This window comes from Ruditapes philippinarum, unplaced genomic scaffold (assembly GCF_026571515.1).
Source record: "Ruditapes philippinarum isolate M1 unplaced genomic scaffold, ASM2657151v2 ctg7723_1_1_1_1, whole genome shotgun sequence".
NCBI lineage: Eukaryota > Metazoa > Mollusca > Bivalvia > Venerida > Veneridae > Ruditapes > Ruditapes philippinarum.
Window position 1 is genome coordinate 7526 of NW_026853298.1, and position 13085 is coordinate 20610.

The window sequence follows — 13085 nt, forward strand, 5'->3', positions numbered from 1 at the left end:
TTATTGTTTCTTATCATGATTGAAAGAATTTCAGCACATAGAATGAAAAGGTAAGGCGACAGAGCATCTCCTTGACGACAGCCTCTCTGTAATAAGAACCATTCAGACATATGTCCATTTACAATCACACATGATTCAATATTGGTATAAAACAATTTAATCCAGGTTTTAATAGAATTGCCAAAATTGAAAAAGTCTAAAACTTGGTACATAAAGTTCCAGGAGACAGTATCAAATGCCGCTGCAAAGTCAATTAAAAGTAATTAACCAGGCATATTATTTTTTTCTGTATAAAAAAGCAGATCATATAACATTCTTATATTTGATGCCATTAGTCTACCTGGTAAGAATCCAGTTTGGTCTTCATTTATAATCAGGGCTGGGAATCAAAACTGCGTCGTATCCTACAAAATGTAAACAAACGCCGCCATCTTGGAACGAAAAACGTATGTTTTTGTTTATAACTCTTTTTGTTGGAAATGACTGAAAACAAGATATATGTATTAACACGCTACACTATTTTTCGCTTCGTTCGGTATATGTTGCTTGCACAACTATTTTGTAAAACAAAAGTTATAGCGAACTTGCAACTCGAAGCGAGGCAGAATTTTTATGAAAATGTGTGGATACGACGCAGTTCATATTGCTTTATCTATCGTTTCTTTCTTCAAATCAATTATATATTTGTTTCAGAGTTCACCATAAACTTCGAAATATAATTTTGCATCATTTACTAAAATTTTATTAAAAAGAGATGTTTATTTTCTAAGAAAATAATGATTTTTACGAAATGATACGACGCAGTTGAAAATAAAATATGATACGACGCAGTTGTATTTTTGGCAGTCTTTTCAACAGGGATAAGTTTGGCAATATATTTCTATTTTATGGAATAATCACTTGCGCTAGATAAAAACCCAGATCATTTGCGGTGTAAAGCAATGTTCTGTTGATAATTTAGAATACAATGTGTCATATCCAATATAACATTTAATTTGAAAGTTTACATTGCGAAAGCTACTTTTCAGTTAAACATGAACATGTTACCTTATTGATCATAATATCTGAAATAATTTCTTATATTTTCCTGTATGTTCAATATTATCCCTAATTTTTTTCGCAAAAAAGATGTAGAAATCTATTAACTTAAATTCATTTTGGCTAGCTACGCTCTAAGTTAACTGTGGTTCTGCATGTTCTGGGTATTGACTGCTTTTTTGTGGTTTCTTTTCAAACTTTCACTCTACACATTAGCTTTACTAGGGGCGAGGACCTCAGGTGCGCCTCTGTGCATTATTTCAGGCAAAATGTTGTACCTGCAGAGAACCGTCGACATTTTGAAACTAGCTTGATAGGTTTTCCACACAAAAGAATAAAAAGTCCCTGGTGGTTTTCGAATTCATAGCAGTTCAGTTCAAGTGATTTGAATTCAGTAAACATAAACAGCTCGGCCTCGGTCGGACACACCTGTCTGATTTGTTTTTTTTTTCCAACAAAATTTGTTAACGTCAGCTGTACAAATAAGCAGCTTTTTATTAACTTCTGATGTGAAGTTTTAAGATTATAAATGTTTGAAATAATTATAAAGAGAATAAAATTTAAATTTCTTATTTCGGTATTAATAGCAGAGAAATTTTCAATGTAAACAGGGGGTAATCCTCTGTGAAGTCATTTTCTGAAAACTTTTGTTTAAGTTTTCAGGCAATTCATTATCAAATAAAAATCACACTTTAGTATGAAGGTATGTTAAGATGTCATGTCTCTAGTCTGTTGAAAATTCGATACGATAATCTGACATTTTCTGTTCAATATTGTGAAAACTTAATAATTCTTCAGTACTGTCTGCCTATATCTGTATCAAATTTATCGGTGCATAGCGTACAATACCTTTGCAAAACGGACACGTTTTTTACAAAATAATTTGTAGTTGTATCATATGTAACTCGATTTTGAAAAGTTTTTTGATTTAGAAGAATGATACTCAAGTGCAAGTATAGAAAATACATTCTGTAGACATTTCCTCATCGGCGATAAAGAAACGCAGGGGTAAAGTTCCGCAGCGCTGAACATAAAATGGCTAAACGGAACGCATAACCTACTTGCAAAAATATATTGTAGCTTAACCATTTATAATATTATTAAATAATAAAGCTCATCTGTCCTCGTCGATTATTAAGAAAATGAATACAATAACATTGGCACGTAAAAGACAAAAGTAATAACGGAATTGACGGAAATTATTGCTCATTACAAGTAACAACGGTAGGCATGCAATTTGCGCATTCCCGATAGCGAGAGACCTTTTCAAAATTTGTAATTTTCTCTCTTTTTTTTAAGAAAAAGGTCATTCCTGATTAATACAGGGTCCAGTGGAGGTTACACTGGAATATTGAATTTTGTATCAAAAATAGTAATCACTCCCATTTCGAACTCACGTGAACAAGTTTATTAGCATGCTAAGGCAACAGTAGAACACGTTGTCATATGGGTGTGCGATCACGTGTTTCAATGTATATTGCATTTGATACAGCTTTTCGGAATTTGTAGATGAATATGATTAGTACTAAAATGCGACCGCAGCTCTTTAATAGAATTGTATTACATTTCCATTTTTATGAAACCAATGAGTGACCTCTGCTTTTGACTTAAGTTGTAAACAAGAAATGTTGTAGGACGTTATTGGCATACCTAGCACATAATTTAAATAGTTTAACCAATATTCAGCCTGCAATGAAAATACAACTGCGTCGTATCATATTTTATTTTCAACTGCGTCGTATCATTTCGTAAAAATCATTATTTTCTTGGAAATTAAACATCTCTTTTAAATGAAAGTTTAGTTGTAAATGATGCAAAATTATGTTTTGACGTTTATGGTGAACTCTGAAAACGAGTATATAATTGATTTGAAGGAAAAACGATAGATAAAGCAATATGAACTGCGTCGTATCCACACATTTTCATAGAAATTCTGCCTCGCTTCGAGTTGCAAGTTCGCTATAACTTTTGTTTTACAAAATAGTTGTGCAAGCAACATATACCGAACGAAGCGGAAAATAGTGTAGCGTGTTAATACATATATCTTGTTTTCAGTCATTTCCAACAAAAAGAGTTATAAACAAAAACATACATTTTTCGCTCCAAGATGGCGGCGTTTGTTTACATTTTGTAGGATACGACGCAGTTTTGATTCCCAGCCCTGATAGTATTAACTAATACATTTTTAATACGAAAAGCGATTGAGGCAGAGGCTACCTTATAAGCAACATTTAATAAAGAAATAGGTCTCCAATTTTTTAAGTAAAGTTTATCTTTATTACCTTTGGGTATACAGGTTATGACTCCTTGTTTTTGAGTAATTGATAATTCTCCAATTGAGTGACCATAATTAATTGACCTTACTAAAAATGTGCCAATATCATTCCAGAAAAATTTGAAAAATTCTACTGTAAAACCATCATTTCCAGGACTAGTATTATTAGACATGCGTTTTAAAGAATTTAACATTTCGGTGTATGTCAGAGCTCCCTCAATGGATTGCTTATCAATTTCTGTTAGTTTCGGAACATTAAAATCACTCAGTGTTTCAGTTAAAGATATATTTTCAGTTTCTTTCACTTTATATAAATTATATATATATGGTATATATATTTGTATGACGCTCTCATTGTTATAGTTAGCTGACAAATGATTTACGACTTAGCATCGTGTTTCCAAATAAATAACCAGAAAGCATAAATAGGATCCACAAGAATCACTAATCTGTCATACAACAACTCCTCATAATTCCATCAGATCAACAGAATAAGTATCATATCGGAGAACAAAGATGTATAAGTATGACATAGTTCTTTGTTTGAATGATCTTGCAAACGTGTCCTGAAATATTGAACGTGCAAAAGTATTGATATAGGAAGATGCTGCGAGGTAAAAAATGTAAATGGGAAAAATGACCGTCTGTTAATGGGAGTAATATCTGTAATGCATTGTAGCAACGGCATAAGCAGTAATCATTTTCAAACTCAGTAGTGTATTGTATTGTAAGTTGTATAGTTGTGATCAGTTAAATATTAATGCAAAGAAAATTCGGACAATACCAATTATTTTCTTTCATTTGAATACCAACCGTGACAAAATGTTTTATATGTATTGATGTATAGCGAGATACATGTAAATGTATAAGTTAAATAAAATTTTCTTCTTCTTCTTCTTCTTCTTCTTGCAATAACTCTTGGATTTTCTTCATTTATTTTGCCTTTGTATCAGTAGCAGCAGTAGCATTACTCATCAGCAGTAGCAGCCAACAATAGGAGTAGTAGCAGTAGATGAAGTAGTAGTAACAGTAGTAGTAGTAGTAGTAGTAGTAGCAGTAGTAGTAGTTATAGTAGTAGTAGTAGTAGTAGTAGTAGTAGTAGTAGTAGCAGTAGTAGCAGTAGTAATAGTAGTAGCAGTAGTAGTAGTAGTAGTTATAGTAGTAGTGGTAGTAGTAGTAGTAGTAATAATAGTAGTAGCAGTAGTAGTAGTAGTAGTAGCAGTAGTAGTAGTACATGAAGTAGTTGTAGTAGTAGTAGTAGTAGTAGTAGTAGTAGTAGTAGTAGCAGTAGCAGTAGCAGTAGCAGTAGCAGTAGCAGCAGCAGCAGCAGCAGTAGCAGTAGTAGTAGTAGTACCACCAGCAGCAGCAGTAATAGTAACTAATACAGTAGCAGTATCAGTAGCAGTCGCAGCAGTTTGAAATGACAAACTTTTGAAGTATTAAGGAGCGATTCTTGAATATCTATCCGCCCTTTAAGGCACTGAAAGTACGGACACCTAAGGAGCAAACCGTAAATATGTGTAGTATTTATAATAGTAGTAGCAGGAATAGCCAAGAGAAGCAGTAGATTTTGATCTCTTATTGCAAATTTCTTGCAATGTGAATAAACACCAATTAAGCAATTAAATTTGCATAGTAACAATCGCCCTAAAAAATTAAACAAATTAAATACTCGAAGTCCCAGTGTATCAAGGAATCATGATACACTTGCAAAACTAGCGAAAACATAATGTAGAATTACATTATCGTCAATGTGTTTCATAATTTATCATAACTTTTATCAGCAATTAAACGATAGCTATATTTTAATTTACGTGCTAAAAAGCTCACTTCTATAAGGGGCCATTACAAAGAGAAACGTTTATCTCTGTGTACGATTATTATTCAACATTCTGACATGATATATCACGGAATACTTCGATTTATTGATTAAAAATTAATCTGCAAAAACCGTATATTCTGAGAGAGATAAGCCTGTGGAACCAGTAGCAAGGCAAGTCTGCACGTCCATGTTCATACTTTATTGTTTTGTTTTACGGCGAACACACACAATTTCAGTCACATGGAGCCGAAACAGGAAAGATGATTTTGGCTAAAGTCAAGTGTTACAAACTTCCTTATACTTTTCATTGACTGTTTAAAAAATAACTCCGACTATTGGCTCGGTAGTGTTGGCAGCTGAAAACTTGGTATTTCTATTTTGAAAATTCTTACACTTTTGATTGACTGTTTAAAATTCAAATATAATAAATAACCTCAGCAGGTATTCTTTTCGTCATTTGTTCCTATAAAAAGTTATGTAACCAGACACATTTTAGAGATTTTATAAATTGTTATATACACAAAGTGAAAATAGTAAAAAAAATAATGCATTTTGGTTAAATTTATATGCATTGATCTTTATAGATGATATGAAGAAGAAAATAATCACAGCTCATATAAAATAGAAAACTGTTTACTTTAGATTAATGTAGACAGGAAACCTTTTTATATAGATCATATAAACGTACAATTATTTAAGCGGAAAACTATAAACAGCATTGCATAATTATTGTGTCTCTTATCAACTGTGTAAATGATATGTATAGCAAAATATGTATGAATATCGCAGACATTACATAATAAATGATAGGACGTGTGTACTTGTTTGACAATTTCACTGATGCGCTCGGATTTAACTATCATGTTACACAGGGTTCTATTGAAAAATCTAATTGTATTATTTATTTTGTCACAACCGGTTAAACTGTTTCACTATATACAGATATGTATCGGTTTAACACACTTTTTGGTGAAATTGTAATTTTTAACAATAATCATAATCTTTATATACAGAAGAAGAAGAGGAAGAGATCGTTTATTTTGGTACTTTATACTTTTACAGTATCTCGTTTCATACAATCATGACTATATAAGCATTATCTTTCTTTACATACATTAACTTCAGAATAGGTTGGTTGTAACAATAGGTTAGCTTAAATCGGATATCTCTTCTAAGCTGGAATATGTGACGAAAAAAATCTCATAAATAATAAAGGTGACTTCCAACAACAAAGGTGACTTCCGGTAAGTTTGATTTTATAAACATATATATGCATTTAATTCAATTCGCTTTTATTCATACATTTTTTCATATATCTTTAATCTAATTAAGTTAAAATCTGTTCTAATTATTCAAGTCGCAAATTCAAATAACCATATTATGTTTCATATTAGTTTCTGATAGGTTAATCAATGCACCTAATTGTTTTGATATTACTGTACATAGTTAAAGACTTATAAATAAGAATTGCTTCCTTTGACAACAGTAAATGTGGTTCAAATTTAAGATAATTATGTGAATGGTATCTTTAAATATTTTTTAATAGTATGTAATTTCTAATTATATACCTGAAATTTTAAAGTTCAATTCATGGTAAAATTCAAGCTGATAAATCACTACTCCGCTCAAAATGTAAACAAACACTTTCATTAAGTACGCTCTAAAGTAAACATCGTGGTAAATTAACCCATACCACACGCTACATATCTTAAAAATGGACTTGTCCATCTTTTAATATGGATAAAACTATTCATCACTTTTAGGGAAAATATCTATTAAAAATACTGGATAGTGAACAGTGCATACCATGAATGGTCGGCACGGTTATTCTTGGTCTGCACTGGTAACTTGTCTTAGAATAATCAGTTTTTGCTGACATGTTTCGGATTTTTAAAGGAGGAGTTATAATTATATTCACTCGTGAATATTCGTAAGCAGCAAAGGTAGAATTCAGTGCTGATATCAAGGAAAACGAACACATTATCGAGTTATATGCATGAAATGTATCCAAGGTTGAACTTGAAACCAACTCTACAAATTTCATGCATCAATTAAGATATTACTTTACATCATAAGGAAAACTGTTTATGTTTCGTCTTTGTAAAATACTTTAAACATTTTAAATCACATGGCGATCAAATATCAAGTTAGATCAGTTCTATCAATTGTTCATTTTTTTCCCCTTTCAAATATATTTCATTTAGAATTCGATGTTATTTTATGGGGCTGGGTTTATAATTGGTAATATCTAAATTGTCACAACGATCACTGTAGATACCTGTATATCTTTTGGCGATAACAAAAGAATGTATAACTTTCATATCTAAATTACTTCAAAATCTGAAGAAAAAAAGACATTGAATTTGTAACAATATTTTGTCAGTTGTTAAATGAGAATTTTATTGTTTGTCATTCTCTCTTATTTGTAACATTTTTATTTATTTAAACAGTGTTCATGCAAATATTACAGTTTCACGCATTCAATATGAAAATTGTGTTTAAATTTTATATTGTTCTTATATTTGTTATTGTTTTGTACATACGTTTGATGTTTAAGTTTATGTTGTTTTGTTAGCCTTTTATATTCATAAGAAAATGTGTTTTCAACGAAGAATATTATTGAAATGAATTAAAATCATTAGTCCCTACTGAAGCTCAAGAATAATTATACATTAAACAACACTGAAATTTGCTACATATGTTGCAATGATTTTTATTTTTATTATATAAAACAAAAATGCGATAGTTCAGGCATTCGACTTTTATGTCAAGATGAAAAGGGCATATTATATAACATGTATTTTAAGATAAAGTTAATAGTGACGCACTGACAATCTCAAATAATAAAACAATTTTACACGGTTGGTTTCAGTCTTATTCACACATTGTATACAATACATCCCTGTTCATGCGCGCTCATTTTTAATGAACGAAATTATTGTTAAATATTATATTATATGAAATCTTACCTCTCCTTTGTTATATTATAGTGTTTTCCATTAAAACTTATGGATATATGGATATGTTTCTATGGCACACTTTAACGGTAGGCTAATTTATTATAATATCTTTCAGACAATTTTAGAGTAATTGTAATGTAAAAATATTTATTTTGATCTACTTGTGAATGTTTCAGTTTTATAAAATAGAAGTAGAATAAAATACGGAATAATAGAGTAAAGTATAATAACTTCAAAAAAAGTCATGATGGGTTGCATTTATTTATTCGGGCATAAGTATTGCAGCCACCGTGTATCACTGCGTGATCATTAGAGGCGACTATACGTTTCCGAATAATTGGAAACCATGACTCTGTTAGCTCCAGTAGGTGAGATAGCTTTGACCCCGGTGTTACTTTAAAGATTGTAACACCCGAGGTAAGCCAAAAAATCGAATTGTGCGTCGTAAAATCTACAATAACAGCAAAAGAAAAAAATCAGAGAAAGTTTCCTAATTACTTGATCACGAATTTCTTTTGTCGTTCTGATGGGCATCATTTTATCACTTGGCTACGCCCTCGTAATATAATTCCTTTCATCGGAACTCCGAAAAGTAATTTTATTGAGCGATAAAGTCAGTTTGGAATATATTATTTATCAAAAAGAGAGAAGTAAGACCATGGAATTTACTTCCTCCCATACTTTTTATTTCTATCAATTCTATATATGAACAAAAAATCGGATATCTTTTTCTGCTTTGTGGTACAATCATTTATGTTTAATCGTTCAAATGTAATATCTATTTCCTTATTACTAAAATATTAACATTAGTTGGGCGATGTTTGTTATTAATAATTCAATAATATACAGTAGAATCCCTACTTAAGACCACCCCGAAATTAAGACCACCCCGCTATTAAGACCATTTTTTAAAAGAACAGAATTTTCTGATCTTTATATCAATGGTTACATGATCCAGAATTAAGACCACCCCGCTTATACACTTTTAAGACCACCAGGTTCAGTCCCAATTCATTGTTTTATTTTCTATTTGACCCCTCTATTGAGACCATTGATATTAAAGTCAACACCTATCTTATCTTAAATTTTGTTATGATCTGCTTGAATGCTCTTAAGCTTGACACTAGTCTTGATTTAACAAGGTGTCCACAACTGTTGTTATTTGGGTTGTTGTATGAAAAAAGGTGAGAAAGTAAATTTTAGAGTAGTTTAATGTTGCTTTCAGCACATTTATTTTGTGAAGAATTAATTTCTTATTTTACAGGTGAATTATATTTATCATTTAATGATTAATATTGAAATCAGACCAAATAGAATTTAATGTTAAATTTCTCAGAAATATTTTTAGATCAGATTATATATTATAACATACTTTTATATTGTTAATATACATATTGTTTGTTCATATAACATGACTAAAATAGACCATGGTCATAAAGTATGTAAGCAATAAGAATATTCACAATTAAGACCACCCGCAATAAAGACCACTTTGGACCAGTCCCGATGGTGGTCTTAATTGAGGGTTTTTACTGTACATAGACCTTCGAACCCTGACGAGTGAATTGAACCGTTAATAGTCAGCCAAGGCTTTTTATAGATTTCAGTTATCTCATTTTAATGGGTAAATTATTAAAAGGGAAAGAACTGAATTATTATTGTGTGCATACAATGATAACAAATAAAGTTTATGTCAGGGTAAGAATTTAAATTGAGATCATATATGGTATGATTTCAATCTTAATTGGTCAATGAGTAACATTGGGTAACATGACCATTAAATATTTATTGGCATACCTAAACTATAAAGAATATGTATAAGTCATAAGTCTGAAGGATTTCTGTAACGATGCGATGCTTATTTAAAGTAAAGACGTACATCCAACTACATAACTGTAACCAAATAGTTGCGTAAAAAATGAGCCAACAGTAAATTACGTACTAGTATTTAAAGGAATAATTATTATTATTTTTAATCTTGATACAACTTACTTAATTAAACAATTTAGTACGAATTATCCAAAATTTAGGTACGTTTAAAGGGAGACACAGGCAAAATTTGCTTTTCTTCGTTTCGAATTTTTCATTTATTAATCTGTAAATGTCCATAAAATAAATACACTAGGCAGTCACCGGAACAAAACTTTTCTCCTTATAAAGAATAAAATGGCGGTTTCCTAACTTGACCCACGTGGGTCAGGTTAGAGCATTAAAATTTCACCATAGGTGTCACAGTAAACTATGGAAACGTTAAAGAATATATCAAATGAATGATTTAGGTTTGTTTCAATCATACAATATCCACAATATGTGTTATTGTAACTTCCATGGTTTGTTCAAGTCACATGACTAGTTTTAAACATACTCGGTGATTCTGTCGGTGTCTAAATTTTGTTCAATATATGTAGATTTATTTACGCTTCAAGCCCAAAATATATAGAATTTATACCAAAATTCATGCTGGGACTTTCACAAATGCCATTTTAACTTCATTTTGAGTACATAAGATAATTTTGATATTTTTGTCATTATTTTGCCTAAGTATCCCTTTAAGCTTATACTTCTGCATTCACTCATATATCCTTACAAGTATGATAAAACACAGGCAGTGTAATTATTTAATTATATCAACGAAACGAGATAGAACATTTATTTGTTGACTTAGATTACAGAAAGCTAGACATGCAATTACTGATAATGTTAGCATTATCCCATTTGTACGTGTTCAGAGATAGAGAGGTTATCTATTATACCCTTTTCTATTTCTTCATTAGATGTAGTGCGAGTTTTGTTTCAGGGGGAATTTTTAAATTCTGCTAAAGGCAGTCCTGTAGGGCAAAAATAGAAGGGAACTTGTTATTTCAATCTTCGTCCCTTTCCAAGCTCAACCGACCCGGAAATATTTTCAATAATTGATTTAAATTATGACAGTGCATGTCATATCTAATTGCTTAATAAGATAAATAAATCAGTTTAATTTGGGCTAGTATACTCGTACATATAGTTTTTTCACACCTTAAGAAAAACATTGTTGACGTCGGTATCTGCATAGTCTGATAAACTTAACCTTTTAACTGAGCTTTGGATATATATTTTCGCAACAAAGGCTACTTTTAGCAAATAAGAGAAAAGCGAGAAACAAAATCCCATGAAAAGCTGCATTTATGTGCCAATCGTACTTCGGGGTCCGACCCCATAGAGCGAAACATATTTTGGGGTCCAGCATAAATACGTTCGCACTTTTGGGTGTTTCTCAGTTGCATGTTGTAGAACAGATTTCCATTGAAAAGAATCTATCCTGCCACAACTGGAAAATATGAAACATTTAGGATGACTTCTTAGATGGTTGCCAGTATATAACACTTTAAAATACTGATCAAGATAATAAGTGCATACTTAGTTAAAATGCACGTCCATTTATGACACGTATAAGTTTTGTTGTTGTTTTTTTTGTTGTTGTTGTTTTGTTGTTGTTTTTTGGAAAATACGCAATCAGTTCTTTTCTTTTTTTAAACGGTGGTCACTTCAAAATGGCAGCGTTTTTGTTGTTATATTGGTATATAAAACATATACATTTCATTTATGCATAAATTGTCTGTTTGATAATTTTTTGCTAAGAATTTAGAAAAAGCGTTTACATTGAATTTTACACAGTCATGTTATTTCATTTTTAGACTCAAAATGGTCAAAAATTGAAATAAGTCATTACGGACAAATTAATGTATATATATGAATACTACAAAATAACCAAAATTTACTTTCATGAAATAATTCGGATAAAGACAAACGTCAGACTCTTAATTATTTCAAAAGGGCAGCTTTTTACATACCAAAGTTCATTTTCTTACATGCATTTACTGTTATTGAAACAAAAATTTGTAATCTGCAATAACATATCTATCATCGTAATGAAATGTTTATAAATCAAAGAACCGGATGCAGGATTGTTATTGTTTGCATTCAGTCATCTAAGTATACAGCAAATGTGTTAATAGATTTGCATCTGGCTCCGATATTTTGTACATTGATAACCTCAAGTTATCTTTCTTTTTTTGTTGTTGTCTTTTTTTTTTCATTTAAATTTTATTCAATTGAATATTTTTTTATTTTTTCTTTTATTTATGACGGAAGCCTGGGAGTATCATTAATAACAAATTATTAATAACAAATAATATTTATTAATTACATTTTAAATTTATAACTTATAGTAAATAAATATTTATTACTTCATTTTTAATATTTATAGTTTCGCAGTTATTTCCACGTGTGTGTTAGGCAGACATTGTTCTTTTGAAACTGTGGGTGGCCGTAAGTGCCATAATTAATAACCAAAAGGGGCACCAGTAAAACTGGAAAAAAAATTAAAGAATTAAGCAACGGTATTTTTATTTTAAATTAAACATGATCATGAAATCGAAATATTGTTAAACGACATGAACTTTTCAAAGCATCAATAACTTTTAACTCAGGTAATTCAATTCATTTTCGGTTAAGTTTCACGTCTGACAAAAACCGTCATGGTCATATGTTGTAAGTTAGAATGTGCACTTCAACTAGATGAACTAATGCTAAAACAGTGCTGCATTTTTGAAAACATCAGCAAGAGTAAATCTTAAAAAACATATCATTTATCTATAAAACAGTGAGAAATAACAGGCCCAATTGTTCTCTTATAAATAGATAAGATATATATAAAAACACATTATAAGTAATAGCAAATTTTCATATATTTTTCTTCAGATTTTATTCAAAATGACATGAAATGTGTGTGTACCGTATCCTTTAAAACACACCGTATCCTTTAAAATAACAGTTTACTCCGTACCAAGACAATGAATATAAATCACTAGATACATTGGACTTAGTATATTTAAGTAATAAGCATTCTTTTTCTATGACAAAAATGCAGACGACTGACTTGAAGTCTCTTGTTGAGACAAATGAGTGTGTACCGTTCCCTCGGCCCGGCTATGGAAACAAAGTGTACTCA

At 30.7% G+C, this 13085-nt stretch overlaps 1 protein-coding gene across 1 annotated transcript in view; it reads left to right on the top strand.

Moving 5' to 3' along the window:
• Window positions 1-5959: 5959 nt before the first annotated feature.
• Window positions 5960-13085, top strand: part of LOC132736421 (octopamine receptor beta-2R-like) — a 29874-nt gene continuing 22748 nt past the window's right edge. Inside the window, exon 1 of the mRNA XM_060723547.1 lies at window positions 5960-6379. The gene's annotated coding sequence lies outside the window, so the exon portion shown is untranslated. The remainder of the gene's footprint in view (window positions 6380-13085) is intronic.